Source organism: Stegostoma tigrinum, chromosome 13 (genome assembly GCF_030684315.1).
Source record: "Stegostoma tigrinum isolate sSteTig4 chromosome 13, sSteTig4.hap1, whole genome shotgun sequence".
In the NCBI taxonomy this organism is placed as follows: Eukaryota; Metazoa; Chordata; class Chondrichthyes; order Orectolobiformes; family Stegostomatidae; genus Stegostoma; species Stegostoma tigrinum.
The window spans coordinates 22,497,524-22,515,840 of record NC_081366.1 but is presented as its reverse complement, the minus strand read 5'-3'; the positions used below and the strand labels follow the sequence as shown (position 1 = coordinate 22,515,840).

At 40.0% G+C, this 18,317-nt stretch overlaps 1 protein-coding gene across 6 annotated transcripts in view; it reads left to right on the top strand.

Moving 5' to 3' along the window:
• sgcd (sarcoglycan, delta (dystrophin-associated glycoprotein)) overlaps window positions 1–18,317 on the top strand; it is a 483,273-nt gene that overhangs the window by 332,825 nt on the left and 132,131 nt on the right. The window lies entirely within an intron of this gene.

Genomic DNA, 18,317 nt, shown 5'->3' with positions numbered 1-18,317 from the left:
GCCTGGCAGCTGCATTCAGACGTGCAACTTCACCCATCACACTCTCTGTCAGAGCCACTTTCGCTGCATTGACCTCCTGTACTCCAATAAGTCTATTGGGTTTGCTCCGCAAGTTCCATCAATCTCCTCCTGACTTACAACCTTGTTTGGCTATGAGAATGACTGATAAAAGGGTTGGACTTGTGTACAAACTCAGTCATCAGCCAGGTCAGCTGTTTGTCTTGTCAAAACATCCTGGAGAACCGCTATGTAGGCGTGTTCCAACGGAGGCAGTGAATTTTAAAATTCTTCCAGGACAATTATTTCCCAATGGATCTCATAGATGACCTCTACCATCAATGGCTGCATCGAATTATGAAAGTTACTCTGCTTTATCCTCTCAAATTCTAAATAAGTCTGTCTACGTTACTGCAAGAGTTTCTGAAATTGCTGTCCGCAAACCTTAGAGACTAGCTCATAAGCACCCAAGAACAGTCTTTTTTTATGATCCCATCTAATGAAACCTCCTCAGAAAGCATACCCATAAACTTCATGAGGCCTGCCAGTAAACCTGCTTTGCACGAGCAGTGTCAACTTTCTGCTGTTTGTCTGCTTAGCTATCTTTTGAAGAAAAATTAATCTTGAGTCTATACTCTTTCAAACTTCAGGAGCGTTTGCACAAATTTAAAATAATTCCTCACCAAATCTTGAGTTGGAATCTAAACCTTTATTAGAAGGATTGTTTGTGCCAACTTTTTAAAACCATATCCCCTTTCTCTGTTTGATTTTTTTCCCCTCCTGCTTCTTATTTTATCCTATTCAATTATTGTTTCATCTTCTTAAGTGCTGTTTTTTTTTTCCTCATTTTGCAGTGTTCTGTCTTTTTCTGCTTCCTTAAGTTTAAGTTTTCACATTGCTAATTCACTTTCCTGTTTTTGTTTAGGTATTTAATTTTGGTATTTTACTTCTACTTCCATCTTATTCAGCTGCAACTGAATTCTAATGAATTCAGTCAAATTATCTTCTGGATTGTCTTCTTCTTCTTCCAACATCAAATGCTGGGCTATTACCTCAAATACATCTGATTTGATAGCTCCTGCTTTTAACATTAACTCCAACATTTGTGCCAATGCAACTAGCCAAGCCTTGGATAATATCTGAAAATCACTCAGTTAAATCTTCCCTTTCCAGGAAGCTTGGAGCAACTGACAAGGCCATTTGCTTTTTTATACATATAACAGAATTCACCATGAAAATCTTAGCCAGCCTTAATATTAGCAAATTTAAGCTTTCATATTTGGCTGTGGATTTGTAATCCCATAGGAGCCCCAAATTAGAACAGTACAGCACAAGAACAGGCCCTTTCACCCCAAAATGTTTGTGCTGACCATGATACCATTCCAAACTGCCTGCAATCCCATCTGCCTGCTCATGGCCCATATTACCTGTATTCCCAGCCTGTTCATGTGTCTGTCCAAATGTTACTTAAATATTGCTATCGTATCTGCTTCTACTGCCTACCCTGGCAACAAGTCTCAGGCACTTACCTACCTTCAGCGCATAAAACTTGCTATAATAGCACGAGCCAACAGAGACATGCCAGGGAATTCCTGGAAGCCTGGCATTCCAACTGGAACACCATCAACAAACACATTGAACCGGACCTGATGTACAAACCACTGCAGAACATAACGAGGCATATAAATACCAAGCTGGACAGAACACCAATGCTTCACTGGGGCCTCACTGATAATGTTACCTAGCAGGCTATCGAAACATCTGCAACTAAACACACCGGCCCAGTGAGCAAGTCTACAAACCTCCTAAAACTTGCCTCCTATATCTCCTTTAAACTTTCCACCTCTCACCTTAAACTAATGTTATCTAATATTTGTTATTTCCCCCCAGGAAAAAGATTCTGACTATCCACCGTGTCCAGCCTCTCATAATTTTATATGCTTCTATAAGGTTAGCCCTCAGCGTCCAGTATCCAACCTTTCCTTACACCTAATAAACTCTAATCATGGCAACCTCCTGATAAACATTTTTTGCACTCTCTCCAAAGCCTCCACATCCTTCCTGTAGTGTAGCAACAAGAACTGCACACAATGTTCCAAATGTGGCCTAATTAAAGTTTACGGTGGCTGCAACATGACTTGCTAACTTTTATACTCTGTGCCCCAACTGACAAAGGCAAGCATGCACTTTTCTTTTCTTACCACCTTATTCACAGGCGTTGCCACTCTCAAGAAGTTATGGACTTGCGCTGTAAGATCTATCTGTATATCAATGCTCACAAGGGTCCTACCCGCTCACTTTGTTTCCCTCTCACATTTGATGTCCCAAAATGCATCACCTCACACCTCTCTGGATTAAGATCCATCTACCATTTCTGTACCCAATTTTCCAACTGATCTATATCCTGCTGTATCCTTTGACAACCTTCCTCACTATCCACAACTCTGCCAATTTTCCTGTTGTCTGAAAACTTAATAATTAGACTACCTACATGTACACCTACATCAGACACCCAACACCACCTTATCCAAAGAATTTTTATATATTCTGAAGAACGGAAGCCCTAGCACTGATGCTTGTGGAACACCATTGGTCACAGACCCCAGTCAGAAAACACCCCTACCCAACTACTCTCTGTCTTCAGTGACCAAGCCAATTTTGTATCCAACTTACCAACTCAGCGTGAATTCCAGGTGACTTAATCTTCTGGACCAGCCGACCATGGAGGACCTTTTCAAATGCTTTTGTAAAGTTCATATAGACTACATCCACTATCCTATTCTCATCAATCATCTTTGTTGCTCCCTAAAAATCTCAATCAAATGTGTGCGACAAGAACTTCCCCATATTAAAGCCATGCCTACTCTCGCTAATAAGCCCATTTTTTTTCCAAAATCTGAGTAAATCCTGTCTTTAAGAACCTTCTTTAATAATCTCACTGCCACTGGTGTAAGGCTCACCAGCCTATAATTTCCTGGATTATCCCTGTTGCACTTCTTGATCAAAGGAACAACATTGGGTATTCTCATGTCTTTTGGGACCATGCTTGTGGCTAAAGAGGATACAAAGATCTCTGTCAAGGTCCCAGAAATCTCCTCCCTTGCCTTCTTCAGTAACCTGGGATAGATCCCATCAGATTTGGGATCTTAAACCTTTGAGACTAACTCATAAGCATCCAAGAACAGCCTTTTTTGTGATCCCATCTAATGAAACCTCCTCAGAAAGCTAGACCCAAAACATCAGCTTTCCTGCTCCTGAGATGCTGCTTGGCCTCCTGTGTTCATCCAGCCCCACAACTTGTTATCACCTACCTGCCTTAATGTTTTCAAGACATCCAACACCACCACCTCCTTTACTTTGACATGCCCTGAAATACTACCCTTCCCCGCCCCCCTCCCCCCCCTCTTCCCCTCTTCCCCCCCCCCCCCCCACACCAAATGTACCATCATCCATATCCTCCTTCTCTGTGAATATTGGTATGAAGTATTGAATCAGGATTTCACCCACTTCCTCTGGCTCCACCCATTAATTCCCTCCTTTGTCTTTGAGGATATCTACCCTTTCCCTAGGTACCGTCTTAGTCCCAATGTATGTATAAAATGCCTTGGGATTCTCCTTAATCGTACTTGCCAAGGAGATTTTAAGCCCCCTTTTAGCCCCTAATTTGTTGCTTAAGTTCTTTCCTGCTTCCTTTATATTCCTGTCTGCTATTCCTTTTCTTTTTTAAATAAAAATTCCTCAAAAGTATCTGTGATTGATCTTTTGTTGACTTCTCCTCATCTTACTTCTTTTCTTGGCTCTTGTTCTCCTTATGTTTATCTGTAAAGAACCTTGCGGTATATTTTACGTTAAAAACATATATTCAAGCACCACCTCTCCCCACACCCCTTCCCACAATTTACTTCCTTCCCACTCAGGTTGCATTGCTCCTGGTTTATCTGTGTTGATTTGACATAATTCAAACCAAGGTTTCTTGCCAAAAATGGATTGTGGTTATTTGCATATATTTAATTATGGCTTTTGGAAAAATGAAAGGTGACTGAAGCCTAAGCTGCTTCTGCAAGGCAGAATTGATTTTAATAAATGTGAACTGATTGCTCATAATTAAAAGCTTTTAGAATGTCTGAATTATTTCCTTCTGCGGATTAATGACACATGACTAATGATGTTTTACCCATTTAACCGATTTATAAAGGTGTCTTAATAGAGAAAAGAATCATAAGCTGTTTGTACACAACTTTATTATATAATGTCTTTAAAGGGAGCATTGGCAAATGCATTTAAATAGAGTTTAACTTTATATTGTTAATTGCCTGCCCCTGGGGATTGTGTATTTTCTGGTGTGATGAGCCATATACTGATTCATTTCAGATAGTACTAACATTGTCATGCAGTCTTTTCTATAACTACCTGGATGGAGGTTGCTTTCTGAGGTTTATGGACCCTGCAGACAGTTAGTGGAACCAATTTGCAATGCTATCGCACATGTCTCAAACCCACTGATTGATATTGATGAGTGGTGCTTAATGCAAATCCCTCCTGCTTTTTGTTTTTGGCTTTTTCCTCATTCTGTCTTTCTTTTCTCGCTCTCATTCTTATTGGAACATTTGTCTTTCCCAGCATGTTCCATTCTAATTTAATTTTCACAGTCGATCCTGAAGAATGTCCCCTTGGCTGTGCAACAATCTAGACTTTTCCACACAGGCCAGACATAGGTTGGTCCAATACATTTCTGTCTATTCAAACGATGCAAAATAATTTCAAGGCCCACAAACTTAAATGAATCGGCTGTGCACTGCAAAGTAAATTATAGGCTATGTTCAACCCCAATTGCAGAAAAGAATTGCTATCTGTACTTTGGACATTTTGACCAGTTTAAGTATTAAAAACACTTTTCCCAAATACTCTTGTCAACGAGGTGGACAAAGGGCCACAGACTTTGGTTTTGTGGTTCAACTCAATTTTATTAACAAAATATATCTTATTAAAAACACCACGTGAGCATTTCCCAAATTCCCACCATATTTAATCTCTATTTAGCTCTGTCCATTTGAGCAGGGGTATTACCCACAGCGATCCAAGCGTTTGAGCAGGGTCTCCTTCCTCCCCAGCAAAGGGCTGCCTCTGTTCTACAAGGACAGGCCTTCCAAGGGTCAGGGTAGATCTGCGCTCACGGCCTTTCTGTGCAGGTGGGTGGAGCTCTGCTGCTGGGCGTGGTTGAGTCTTCACTGAGGGATTGCTGTCCAGGCCTGTGTTCTCATCTCCACCCCTTGCCCTGACCTTCCATAATGTTCTGTGGCCAATGGGTTCATGAGCTGAATTCAAATCATCCAAAGGGGTTGCACCACCACCCTTCACTGTTGCCATGCCAGGAGATGTAAAGTATACATTCTTAGGCAGTCCAAATGCCAGAAAATCTGACTTAAACTTTTCCAACACAGAACCATCAGGCTGGTTTTAACTGTCTCCCCCGAAAGTTTTGTGACCTTTTTGATCTTGGTTTCCACTCTTCCGTGGAGCCGATAGCTGCTGGCTGCTGTTTAACTTGACTTGGCCAATTTTCTGTCAGGCCTAATTTCTTTGGGTCTGTGTCAATTCAGAATGTCCAGTTTTGGCCCCATGATCGCTTGACCACAGAATCAAAATTGGCTTTGTCTTCAGATGAGCCAAAGTAGTTGTTGTTATCAACTCATGAACAATTCCAACTTGTAGGTAATCAAAAAACTCTTGAAGACAGCTTGTGTTACAAAGAAAATATTTAAGATTGAAGTCAGTCAAATAAGCTTGATGCTAGATTTCCACTTTCATAAGCTTTTACTAGCTAGCTATTTAATATCAAACACTTAACATATTGACCGTTTAGTTGTATGTTTTAAATATCTGATTTTGCCTGAGAACAATGCAAAATGACATTAGTTGCACATTCATTTACAGTGCCTTAAAATATCTGAGCAATCACAATTTAATACAAGTATGCATAGTTCTGGCTTTTCAAGTCTTTCTTTTTTGAAAGTCTCTAACTTACAAAGGTTGCATTCATAGTTAAATAAGCAAGCACGATAAGCATAGATCAGTCAATAGCCAAAACTAATCATAGATCAATGAATCCAGTGAATATGACAAACACATAAAGTCATAGTCAAAAGTATGGAAACCAGACCCTTCAGCCCAACCAGTCAATGCTGAACATAATCCCAAACTAATCTAGTCCCTACTAGAAAAAGATGTAACCGCTCCTTCTTGTAGGTGAAATTTTGTCGTTAAGGAACACTCAACAGCCCAGCAGGTGGATGAGATGCATTATCAGATTGAGTTGTCTTCTGGGAATCTGAGAGATGCCCACGACCACAAGCTGATCTATTTTCTCTCTTCCACTACTCACATTAAACACATATTTCCTGGTAAGAGATCAGCAACTAGTAACACTTTCCTAGCATTTTTAACTTAATTTTGGCCCTTGCATCTGATCTTCTTTCTTTTGCACCCAGTCCTTTATTAAATCTGGTTTAACCCCTCCTATGCCACTCCATTCCATTAATTGAAGTTTCTTCATAATATCTTAGCAATGCAGCTCATCAAGTTTTACGTGATAGGAAAAGTCTAGTTACCAGGCACAGTGGCTCAGTGGTTAGCACTGCTGCCTCACAGCACCAGGAACCCAGGTTAACTTCCTGATATTCTCAGGTGACTGTCTGTGTGGAGGGTACACATTCTTTCCATGTCTGTGTGGGTTTCCTGCAGATGGTCTGGTTTCCTCCCACAGTCCAAAGATGTGCAGGTTAGGTGGATTGGCCATGCTAAATTGCCCATAGTGTCTAGGGATGTGCAGGCAAGGTGGATCAACAATGAGAAATGCGGGTTTACAAGGAAAGGATAGGGGGAGTGGACTGGATCGGATGCTGTTTGGATGGTCGGTGTGAATGCGATGGGCCGAATGGCCAGCCCCCCGGCCCGCCCTAAGGATTCTATGATCTACTTCCTTAATTCAGTTTCTAGATATCATCAATACCATGTATAAGTCAGTTCTAGTATTTGGCCTATATCAATGGTATTCTCTTGAATGACTACTTCTAGAACCTTGTGGTGTTTGCTATTTCTACTCATTTGTGGTACTTGCTAAAGCTTAGTGAGGTAGTTAGTTAGTACCAGTCCTCCTTTGGCTCAATTTATCTAGTGATTGGTGAGGAAGGACATACCCCTATTGAGTATCCACAGAAAAAGTGCCATTGTTGCAAAGCAAGAAGGCTTATAGCATAATATAAATAACATGTACATCTGGTTTGACATGATTTATAGGACCTTAGGAAATTGGTGCAGATACATGTGCTCCTTCTGGAAGTTAAAAGTTATTCCTGCAGGCAGACTGTATATGATATCAGTGGAATTGGTGGTGCCAGTATAATGTGAACTTTATGCCCTTCAGAACAGTTCCTCTTTTAAAACAGTATCCACGTTTTACTGTACATGGCATGCTCTGAACATCATCAGCTGCAGTTCAATTTGTAGCACTCTCACTTCTCAGTAGCAAGATTCTAGGTTTCAAATCCCACATTAGGAATTCAGCACAAAATTTAACACTGATACATAACGCAGCATGAGGGTATGTGCCATTTTTGGAGATGTCATCTTTCAGATTAAATGTTAAACTACATTCCTCTTGGGTAGCAGTCAAAAATCCAATGGCACCATTTCAAAGAGGGGATTGTTCCTGGTGTGCTGGTCGGCATTTATTTTTCAATCGATTGATATTTGCTTACAACATTTAAAAGTCATCTGGGTAGATGCATGAATAGGAATGGTTTAGAGGGATGTGAGTCAAATGCTGGCAAATGGGACTTGATTAATTTAGGATATCTGGTTAGCATGGACAAGTTGGACCGAAGGGTCTATTTCCATGCTGTACAACTCTATGATTGTATTCCAAAATAATTAGGTTATTATCACTTTGCAGTTTGTGCGAGCTTCCTGTGCACAGATTTGTCGCAGTGCTTCTAGCATTCTAATAATGCCTACACTAAAGTATTTTAGAAGCACATGTAAGTACCCAATGATTGTGAAAAATGCTATATAATGCAACTCTTTTTAATTACATTTTGAATGACTATCACAGTTGATCCCAACTCAAACTGCAATTCTTTGCTTTAGTATACTACCAGAAAGCAATTCAATGCTGTTTACTGGCTGTTTGCACTTTTAATTGCTCCTACTCCACATTATCTTGGCAGAAATAATAATTGCAAAATGGCCTCAAGCCTCATTGTAACAAGATCAAGATTCAATATGACAATGAGAATGACAGTTACTTGTTTAGAAGGAAACTTGTTCAGTGTAATAGGAATAGCTTGGTGTTGTTGTGATATTATCATAGTCATCCTGTTCCAGTTCTAATTTGTTGCCTGCAAAATGGAGCCTGTCTTTGCAGCTGATGATACAGAAGAATCAAAGTCAATAATGAAGAAGTAAATATACTGGTAGTCACTGGACTAACTCACAAAGTGTACCCATATAAAGTTACTTGTGTCTGATCTGTAACCTGTTAATGGGTACGCCTAGGCAATCACTTTCTGCTTAATGCAGAGGCCATGACTTACCAGCTCATTGAAGACAGACAAGGAGGTCGAATGGATGATAAAATGACAATGGCAGGAAGTCCAATATGTTGCTGCTGTCAGAGAATGATAGCAAAGGTGGGAGCAATAGTAGCTCCACTATTGTGGTTGGTTGGCTCGCTGAACTGGTTCATTGTTCTGCAGATGTTTCATTACCAGCAGGGTAATGAAACGTCTGCGGAACAATGAACCAACTCAGAAAGCCAACCAACCACAACATCCACAACCTGAGCTACAAATCTACTCTAAAATCTTAGAGTAGGTCAACTGCCTGTTGAATACGGATGGGATGGCAAATGAATTGGATTAGTTAACCTAATGGTGGCACTTGTACCAGCTGCATTGAATTGGCTCTCCACCACATCACTAGCTAAATCAAAGCAGTTTGTTTGGGCTCCTTCCTTTCCAAAGGATCTTGGCTTGAGAAGGGAATCCTAGCCATCAGAGGATTCACCTTTTCAATCTCCTTCATTGGCCTGCTCCGGTCTCAGCACTGTGACTGTTGGAGTGTACCTCATATAGAAGCTTCCACTCCTCCTCCCTGCAACTTTAGCAGCCAAATCTAAAAGGTAAGAATGTTAAAGCTGAGAGTTTGGAGGGATTGGTATTGACAGAAAGAGTGACTTCTAGATGTAAAATACCGCAAGATTGGCCAAAATTTTACCAGCATGCCTGACATTATGATTTCAGTATCAATGAGCCCTCAAGGATAATTGTGGAGCTGGGTACTGTCAATATGGTGTATGATGCCAATGTTACATACAGTGTGGAAAAATCCCTGGTGTAGAGGTGATTCCAAAAGGTAGTTTATTTTATCTACTGAAAGGGGCAGTGAATGTAGTGAAGAATCAAGACATCTTATCTGTAGGAACATACTAAAACCCATTATTGGAATCTAGCTTCATAAATATTCCATCAGGGAAAAGTTTAACCAAACTTCTTCGACTGTAAACATCGGATGAATTACTAGAGTAACTGTTTCGTTAAGCTGTGTGGGATTCATGCAAATTCAGACTGAGCCATTAGACTTTAGAACTGTTATCATATTTGAACATCATTTCGTAGGATGATTCACCATGGAGACAGCCTCCGTTCTGATCCTGTTATTTAATTTGGTTCTTTACTTCATTAATTGATGAAGTATTTCTTTGGTTTAAAGAGATATCCTGGCTTGGTATCAGCTGTCATTGTAACTTTGCACGGCACTTCAAATTATTCCAGCCCTGTTAACCATGTGGGATGATGGCGCTCAATGTGGCTTTTCACAGTGTGACTTCCTGTATTATACATCGGATGTTGATGGCAAGCATACGTTGTTACTCAATGCGGATCATTAGTGATAACTTGTAGTAAATGCTTTCCTCCTATCTGTGTGATCTTTGAAAATGAGTATGACATGCAACATCCCTTTAACAGTAAGTATGGTACCTCTATGGTATCAACCGGTAATGTATTCAACTAACCTAAACATAGGGTGTCATCTGAGGTAACCATAACAGAGGCACCAGCATCTGCTTAAATTTGGTCGTATAACCCAAGGTGGCTTCTGCAAAATATGTATCTTGTCACTATTTTAGAGAGAAGGTTGATATTGGTTTTCTGTCGGCTTTGTTCCCTATATATAGAAACTTGAGGTATTGACCTGTACTTCAAAGTTCTGTTCTAAGGCATGAATTTCCATGTTGGATTGGAAACAATGTAGAATCAAAGAATCATAGAATCCCTACTGTATGAAAGCAGGCCATTTGGCCCATCAGGTCCACAGAGACCCTCTGAAGAGCATCCCATCCAGACACACACCCCCTAACCCATTCCTGTGACCTTGCATTTCCCATGGCTAATCCACTTAAGCCTGCACTCCCTGGACACAGTGGTCAATTTAGTATGGCCAATCCACCTAACCTGTACATCTTTGGACTGTGGGATGTACAATCTCCTCACAGACAGTCGCCCGAGGCTGGAGTAAAACCCAGGCTCTGAGGATTGTCAGGCAGCAGTGCTAAGCACCGAGCCATGATGTGCCTCAGTGACTCAGTGGCTTGATGTTGGATATGTTCTTTAGATTGCAGCATATTTTCAAGAGGTGACCCTTTCTCCTCCAAATAATTGTTGGTGTAAGGCTGGACAGTTTTGTCTTCACTGATGTGGGATTTTGATACTGTCGTATTAAATTGCCTCGGATTTCATGTTGATATTGTCACAAACAGGTGAGAGGTCTGTCTCCTCTTGTCAAATGCTCTGTTGTGCTTTAAGTAGTAAATACTTTCTGTAGAATACCTGGCAATTAATGGATCTTTTGCTGCATTATGATACTTGAATGTTTTGTTAGATGGCATTCACTGCTACTTGAACTGGTAGTTACATCCTTTTGTTTTGAAGAAGTTCAATAACTGATTTAGCTGGGAGACAAACAATGATATTGTTGGAAATGAGCTCTTGACACATGTAGCCTTATTTGCATGGTTCGGGGATAATGAAGCTATCTGCAGAATCACTTCAGTGTTGGTATCTGCTATTGAAACATTACTCAATAGTATCCCATTTGTTCTTGAAGTGAATATTGATCAACAACTTTAATGAGGTTGCCAAATGTGATTTGTTTGCCTGTTGTCTATGTAACAGATGATCTCATGTTCTTTCCATACAGTAGAGAAGTGTGTTATGTTTGTTTTGGTGAATCTATTTGATGTCATATCTAATACAAATAATGGTACTTGATCCTGTAGTTTATAACTTGCTATTTATTGAGCTAAGATAGATGATAGAGGTCTAAGATGAGCACAAGTTATACATGGGTTGTGTTATCACCACAGTTAGGCTGGTTTTACTGGAATTGCACATGTAAAGATAAAGGGATGGAAATCCCTTTGGGCCTGACTGTGGTCCTGTAGTAGGTGCCATGCGTGGCACGCAGGTCCCAAGCCGGATCATTAACATTACTTGTGTGAGCTGAAAGCACTTAAATAGACTTTTTAAGGAAGTTGCAACTTCAGGCCAGTTGCCTCACTGGCAGTTACACAAAGGAAAATTTCAGAGCAGTTGTTGAAAAGAAACCATTAATTTTAACTGTCAAACATTTTCAGTCGAATTGAAATGAAGAATCGTCCAGTTGCAGTTATCGGTAGCCAAATGCCTGAAAGAACCAGATGCTCCAAACAAGACACAAAAGAATACAAATTCTTTGGTGTATTTTTCAAATAAATCATTGAATCTTTTTGATTGAAACCTTTTAAGAAAGCTCCCTCAGATGAATTATCAGTACTTTTTTAAAAAACCCTTACGCTGTCATGCATTAAACTGCATCTTGTTTAAGATAGGTGTGTCTTTTTGGTTTTCATCTATCTTTCTGGAAGACAACCAATTATGCCAACTTTGTTCAAGGAGACACCAGTCAGGCAAGAACTGGCCAAGGAACAGCCAGTATTTTAGCCACATGTCAAGGAACAACTGGAGAAAGGATAACTGGTAGATGATTTCATTAGGATTTATTGACACATCTTGGAACCAAAAGAGAAGTAATCAATTGAGTTTACCTACATTTCCAAAAAAGAATTAATTCTACTCTCAACAGGACAGAAATCCGCAAATGACCAGGATGGCAGATGCCTTTATCCACTCCTATCAAAATTGAAGAGAGCCTTGACAAGAAAATCTGCAAAGCTTGCAAGAAGATACAACTGATGAGATAAATAATGAGCAAAATGACTGAAGTTGTTAAAACGGCAACACAGCATGGCTAGCAAATCATTATTGCAGATTTGAGTTTGGTCAGACATCGTGAGAAAACAGAAGCACTAGGGTAATATTTCAAGCCTTCACTTTCCAAGGAAGAATGATCAGAACCAGTGATCAAGTTCATGTTAGGTAAGCAGTGATCCTAGGGTGGCATGACATGAGAGCCAAACAGGTTAAGTTCACCAATGGAAAACCTGAAGTGGGCAATTTGAAGCATCAAACCTAATCAACAACTGAATTGAAGAGTCTGTGTAATTCAACACAAATTAGCCAGCCATTGAGAATAAAAATATGATCATGTGTTTTGAAGATTAACTGCATAGAGCTCTATGCAAGACACCATGACGTAGGATAACTAATATCCATAGATTCAGCATATGGTCAAGAAGAAATTGCCGAGTTCAAAGATTTGTGAACAAATACGTTTCAACAAAACATCAACTTTCCTGCTCCTCTGCTGCCTGGCCTGTTGTGTTCCTCCAGCTCCACACGGCGTTATCTCTACCTCCAACATCTGCAGTTCTTACTATCTCTGTTTCAACAGACCAGCTGTTTTCCTTGAAGGTCTTTCATGAGATTATCAATCTCACAAATTATGTTAATGACGATTATCTTTTTCAATGGGAAAAATACCTCTTTTGAAGGAAATTCAAGGGAATAAAGTTCCTCCAGATGGGGTAAGGACCAAGTTCTTAGTTCAATACAAACTCTGTCCTGTGTGAAGGACATGCAAGCTGTAAAAGGTCTAAAAGGACCTTCAATCAAGAAACACTTCGTAGACTTTATAGAGTCATAGACAGAATCAGGGTCAACAGTCCTTTACCCAAAGAAGTAATGGACTGTCAATTTCAAAGAGACTGCATTCTGGAAGAATAGTGAAACCACCAGAATATATGAAATTATGAAGTCAGAAACTTGAAGATAATTATAATGTGAAGAATGTAAATAAATATTTAAATGTACAAAGATTAATTATGGAAAGAAAACTTGGGAGGATGTTGTTTAGTTTTATAGGCACAAGCTGATTAGGTACAACAATACCTTGTCTATTATAAACAGCTGGGGATAGCATGCGGTTTGATGTGATCTGTCAGCGTTTGGGACATATGACATACATAGCTAGCAACAAACTGACACTGAAATTAATGTATCACAGTATTCATTTATGTGATAGGCAGAATATTTGAAAACTCAAAACACAATGTCCAACAATAGATGTTATTCCCTGACTTAACATTGTTTGCTAAATAATCCCAATTGTGCTAAGAACTACACTGACAACCAGTTTAAAATTATCAGTAAGGCTTGCATTGTGCAATACCTGTTTATGCTAGAAGTTACATGTGTTTATATATCGGTCTTGGTTTTTGCAGACAGAAAGGACATATAGACACATTGCAACATTTTCAACTTAGCAACATAGGCAATTGCCATTGTCATTTTCATTCATCAGAGCATTGCCTTGACAAACTAGATAATTTGCCTAATTTTAAATTTAAATGATACTTGGCAGTTAGCTGGCGGTCATCATTAACCTGTGTATTCTCCATGGCAATGGCACTACCAGTCAACACCCACTTGTCAACCAGTCATCACTCTCTTTTCCAACATAATGTTGCTCCTGCACATTAGTATTCTTGTAAGTATCCTTTAGAATGCCTTATGAAAAGTCTGTTTCAAAGTTACCTTTCAGCCATAAATTACACTTTGTTTACAACATTGCTTATGTGACCTAAGGGGATTTTCCTCTACCACGCGTGACAGGGTGGCACAGTGGCTCAGCAGTTAGCAGTGCTGCCTTAAATCACCACGGAGTTGGGTTTGATGCCATCCTCAGGTGTCTGTTTGTGTAGAGTTTGCGTCTTCTCTCCGTGTCTGCGTGGGTTTCCTCTGGGTGCCCCAGTTTCCCCCCACAATCCAAAGATATACAGTTTCGATGGCTTGGCCGTGCTAAATTTCCCGTAGTGTCCAAGGGTGTGTAAGTTAGCTGGATTAGATATGGGAAATGCAGGGTTACAGGAAAAGTGTAGGGGGAAAGGTTTGGGTGGGACGCTCTTCGAATGGGCAGTGTGGACTTGTTGGGCCAAATAATCTGTTTCCACACTGTGTAGGGATTCTGTAAGTCTAAGCCAAAGCAGATTCAGTATGTGAAAGGAGGATGCTGTCTAAAAATTTATCTTATGCTAGCCAAGAATTTAACTACCTCTTGCAAAATATGACCAGAGATCATCAGATGGAAATTTAGTTTAGCTACACCAAAATCCTCTGGCAATTAAAATCTAGACTTAAGATTCAGAAACATATTCTGATGGAACAGATGGCACTTTAACAGAACAGATCCAAATTCATTCATTTGGACATGATGCAGTGGTATCATTGCAAGTGCAGGAAACCCAGAGTTCAAAGGAAATAACTCTCAGAAATTGCACTAATGAGATGTGTGTGGTTTTGAATCAAAATGCTGCATACATACATTACTGAAAATACGATCAGCATACTGTCTACCTGGCTAGGGAAGTCATGCATGGTGTGAAGTCATGCATGTGTTCATGCATTGACCTTCATCTTGCTTTGAAATCAGATCAAACTTCTAAAATTAATGTGCACTCACCTGTTGGTGGCAAGGGTATTACTATAAGTGAATTTGTGCCATAAGTGCATATGAATTTATGACACAGGGCTGCCATAATTTGAGAAGAATTGCCAGAGTGTTGGCCGCATGATGCAGGAAGGCCATAAGGTTAACTGTGGGAAATGGAAAGTGACCGTCATGCAGAAGAGGGTGATCCTCGAGATTGGGGTCAGTGCTCATCTTTGGTCAGTTTGAGAGGAAATTTAATCAGCGATAAACCTGCATTATTCCTGACTTAGGAATGTTTACTGCTGAAGAAGTGAAAAGCTTTATCTCACTTCAACGAACATATCAACCAACATAAATTATGTTAACAATGTATTGAAAAAGCAAGATTAATTTCTTCCTTTTAAGGCATGGATTTAAATTTTAACCTATTATTATCTTAATCTACTGATATCTATATAAAAGTGTAGATTTGAATGATCCTGCCTGAAAGATTCTACTCCACAACACTGCTTGTTTCAGCACCAAGGGAGTTCAGAGCTTAAAGAACTGAAGGGGAAGCTGCTGCCCATAACTTCAGATGTGAACTACTGATAGATATGATAGAAAGGATAGCAGTGAGGTTGACCCTGTAAGGGCCAGAAACATGCAAAATGGGCAGACTTTGCACCTCTTTTGTCAATTTGAATTCTGCAGGGTTTATTCAGGTTCTTTCTTAAACAAAAAGCACTGGGTGTGTATTTCACTGCAGAAAGGATACCTCCTTATACCATCAGCTCTTTTTGAAAGACCACCATGGGTGTTTCAACAAGGTGCTTTTAATCTTCTTTTACTGTTGCAGAACAAAATGGAAGTGCTGTGCCCATTGTTGTTTGAGGATTTGACTGACGTTCTTGCAGTCAGAAGAGACTGGTACTGGACATTTGAAAGTAGTGATGTAGATTTGAAACATCCCTGAACCAAAAGATTACTGTCAGTTATGAAGCCTTTATTTGCAGTTCCTCAGGCGACAGCATAACAGGAAAATGAAGCAAGGACAGCAGAAAGAAGTTTTTCACAGAGCGAATGGGAGGATGATGCTCAACCTTATCCACAAAGGACCTTGGCCTGCTGTGTTCATCCAGCTCTACACCTTGTTATTTCAGACAAAACTTCTTGCTGTACCTTAGTTAGGAATAGTGCCTATACCAGCTACAATTCTCCAGAGAGGTAGTTACTGAAGTGTGCTCTTTTTGCATCCTGACCTACAGACATAGAATAGGATTAGGACAGCTTTGTGTGTGGCCATCAATGCTACTGTCACTTTCAATTTCTATACCATATGATCCTTCCAGACTAGACCGAGCAACGTTACCAATCTTTCTCAGTTCACAGCATATCATGCTGGCAACTGCAATCATTCCCATCGTTTTCAAGCCAATACATCCAACCAGAAGTTAGTTACTCAGTGGCAACAGCTAATTGTTCTATGAATGGCTTATGATTCCTGTTGCAAGTTGACTGACTATATGTGGTCAGTGCTGCTATAAGTAGAACCATGCTGCAACTATGAATGTCATGGAGCCTGGTGGAACTTGTTGGAACAGTCACGTAATTTCTGGGGACCTATAGTATCCTCTAAAAAAATCTGGCAATCGTAGGAGTCTTTGTAAGTAACTTTGTTACTTAGTATTCAGCAACCACCTAAGGAGTGTTTTGTCATGTATTTGGGCTCTAACTCCATTAGTTTGAGCATGAGGAGGAAATGAAGAAAATAAAGGTAATAGAATAAGACAAAGAAAGAGCAAAAATAAAGACTGAAGGAAGGGGAAGTGATAACAGAAATGAGAGTACCAAGATTAGAACTGTAAACTGTGTATGGTCAGTGTCGTGGCCAGGATCGCTTGTTTCCAGGATTTGTAACCTATAGTCGATCAATACATAAGGTCAAAGGTCCATAAGAAATGGGAACAGGTGTAGGTTGTTAGGCCCTTGAACCTGCTTTGCCATTCAACAAGAGCATGGCTGATCCTCACATTCACTTTCCTATGTTTTCCCCATAACCCTAGAATCTTAAAATTACAACAGTTAAAAGGCCAATTAAATGGATGGGTATGTGAATAGGAAGGGTTTAGAAAGATATGGGCTGAATGCTGACAAATGGGACTAAATTTATTTGGGATATCTGGCTGGCTTAGAGGAGTTAGATCAAAGGGTCTGTTTCCATGTGATATATCACTATGACTGTGCTACTGACCCAGAATTTATCTATCTCAGTCTTAAATATACGCAAGGACTATGCCCACTAGCACTCTGTGCAAGAAGTGCCAAAGATACTCAGTGCTCTGAAAGAAGAAATTTCTCTTCATCCCAGTCTTAAATTGGTGACCCTTATTCTGAGGCTATGCCCTCTGGATCTGAACTCTCCCATGAGGGGAAACATCTGCTCAGCAATTACTATGCCAAACTCTTAAGGAATCCCCTATGTTTCAATGAGATTGCCTCTTATTCTTCTATAGTGCAAAGAATAGAGTCTCAACTTGTTTCGACTTTGCTCGTAAGAAAATTTGTCCATACTGGAGATTATCCAAGTGAAACCTTTCTGAACTGCCCCCAATTAAATTATATCTTTCCCTAAATAAGAGGCCTAAGACCACTGTCAGTACTCCAGATGTGGTCTCACCAGCACCGTATGCAGGTACAATAAGGCTTCCCAACACTTATCCTCCAACCCTCTTGCAATAAGGGAAAATATTCCATTAGTCTTCCTGATTACCCGCTGCACCATATTTTTCTGTTTCATGCACAAGGGCCCCAAAGTCCTTCTGTCTCGCAGTTTCTGCAAGTTTTCTCCATCTAAATAATACTCTGCCCTCCTTTCCAAAATTAACAACTTCACATTCCCTCCATTTGCCAACTTTTTGTCCTCTTACTTAACCTGTCAATATTTATCTTTAAACAATTTCTGTCTCTCACGACTCTGCAAATTTGTCTATAGTACATTTGCTTCCTTTTTCAAAGTCATTATTGTATATGGTAAACACTTGCAACCCCAGTTCTGATCCCTGTGGAAACTCAATGGTTGTAGGTTACCATCATGAAAACAAACCCTTATCCGCACTTGCTGTTTCCTGTCGTGAGCTAATTTGCTGCCATGCCAAAATACTACCTCCAACACCACAGGCATCTTATGACTTATCTGTCCATAAGATACCCTGTTGAATTCTTGTTGAAGCCCAAATACAACATGTCTCCAGGTTGTGCTCTATCCACTCTGGTTGAGATTTCCTCCAAAACGTGAATAAATTAGTGAGAATCGATTTCCCTTTCATGAACTAGTGCTGGCTCAGCTTGATTAGATTATGGCTTTCTAATGTGGTTGTAATGTATTATTCCTTTATAAATGATTCAAATATTTA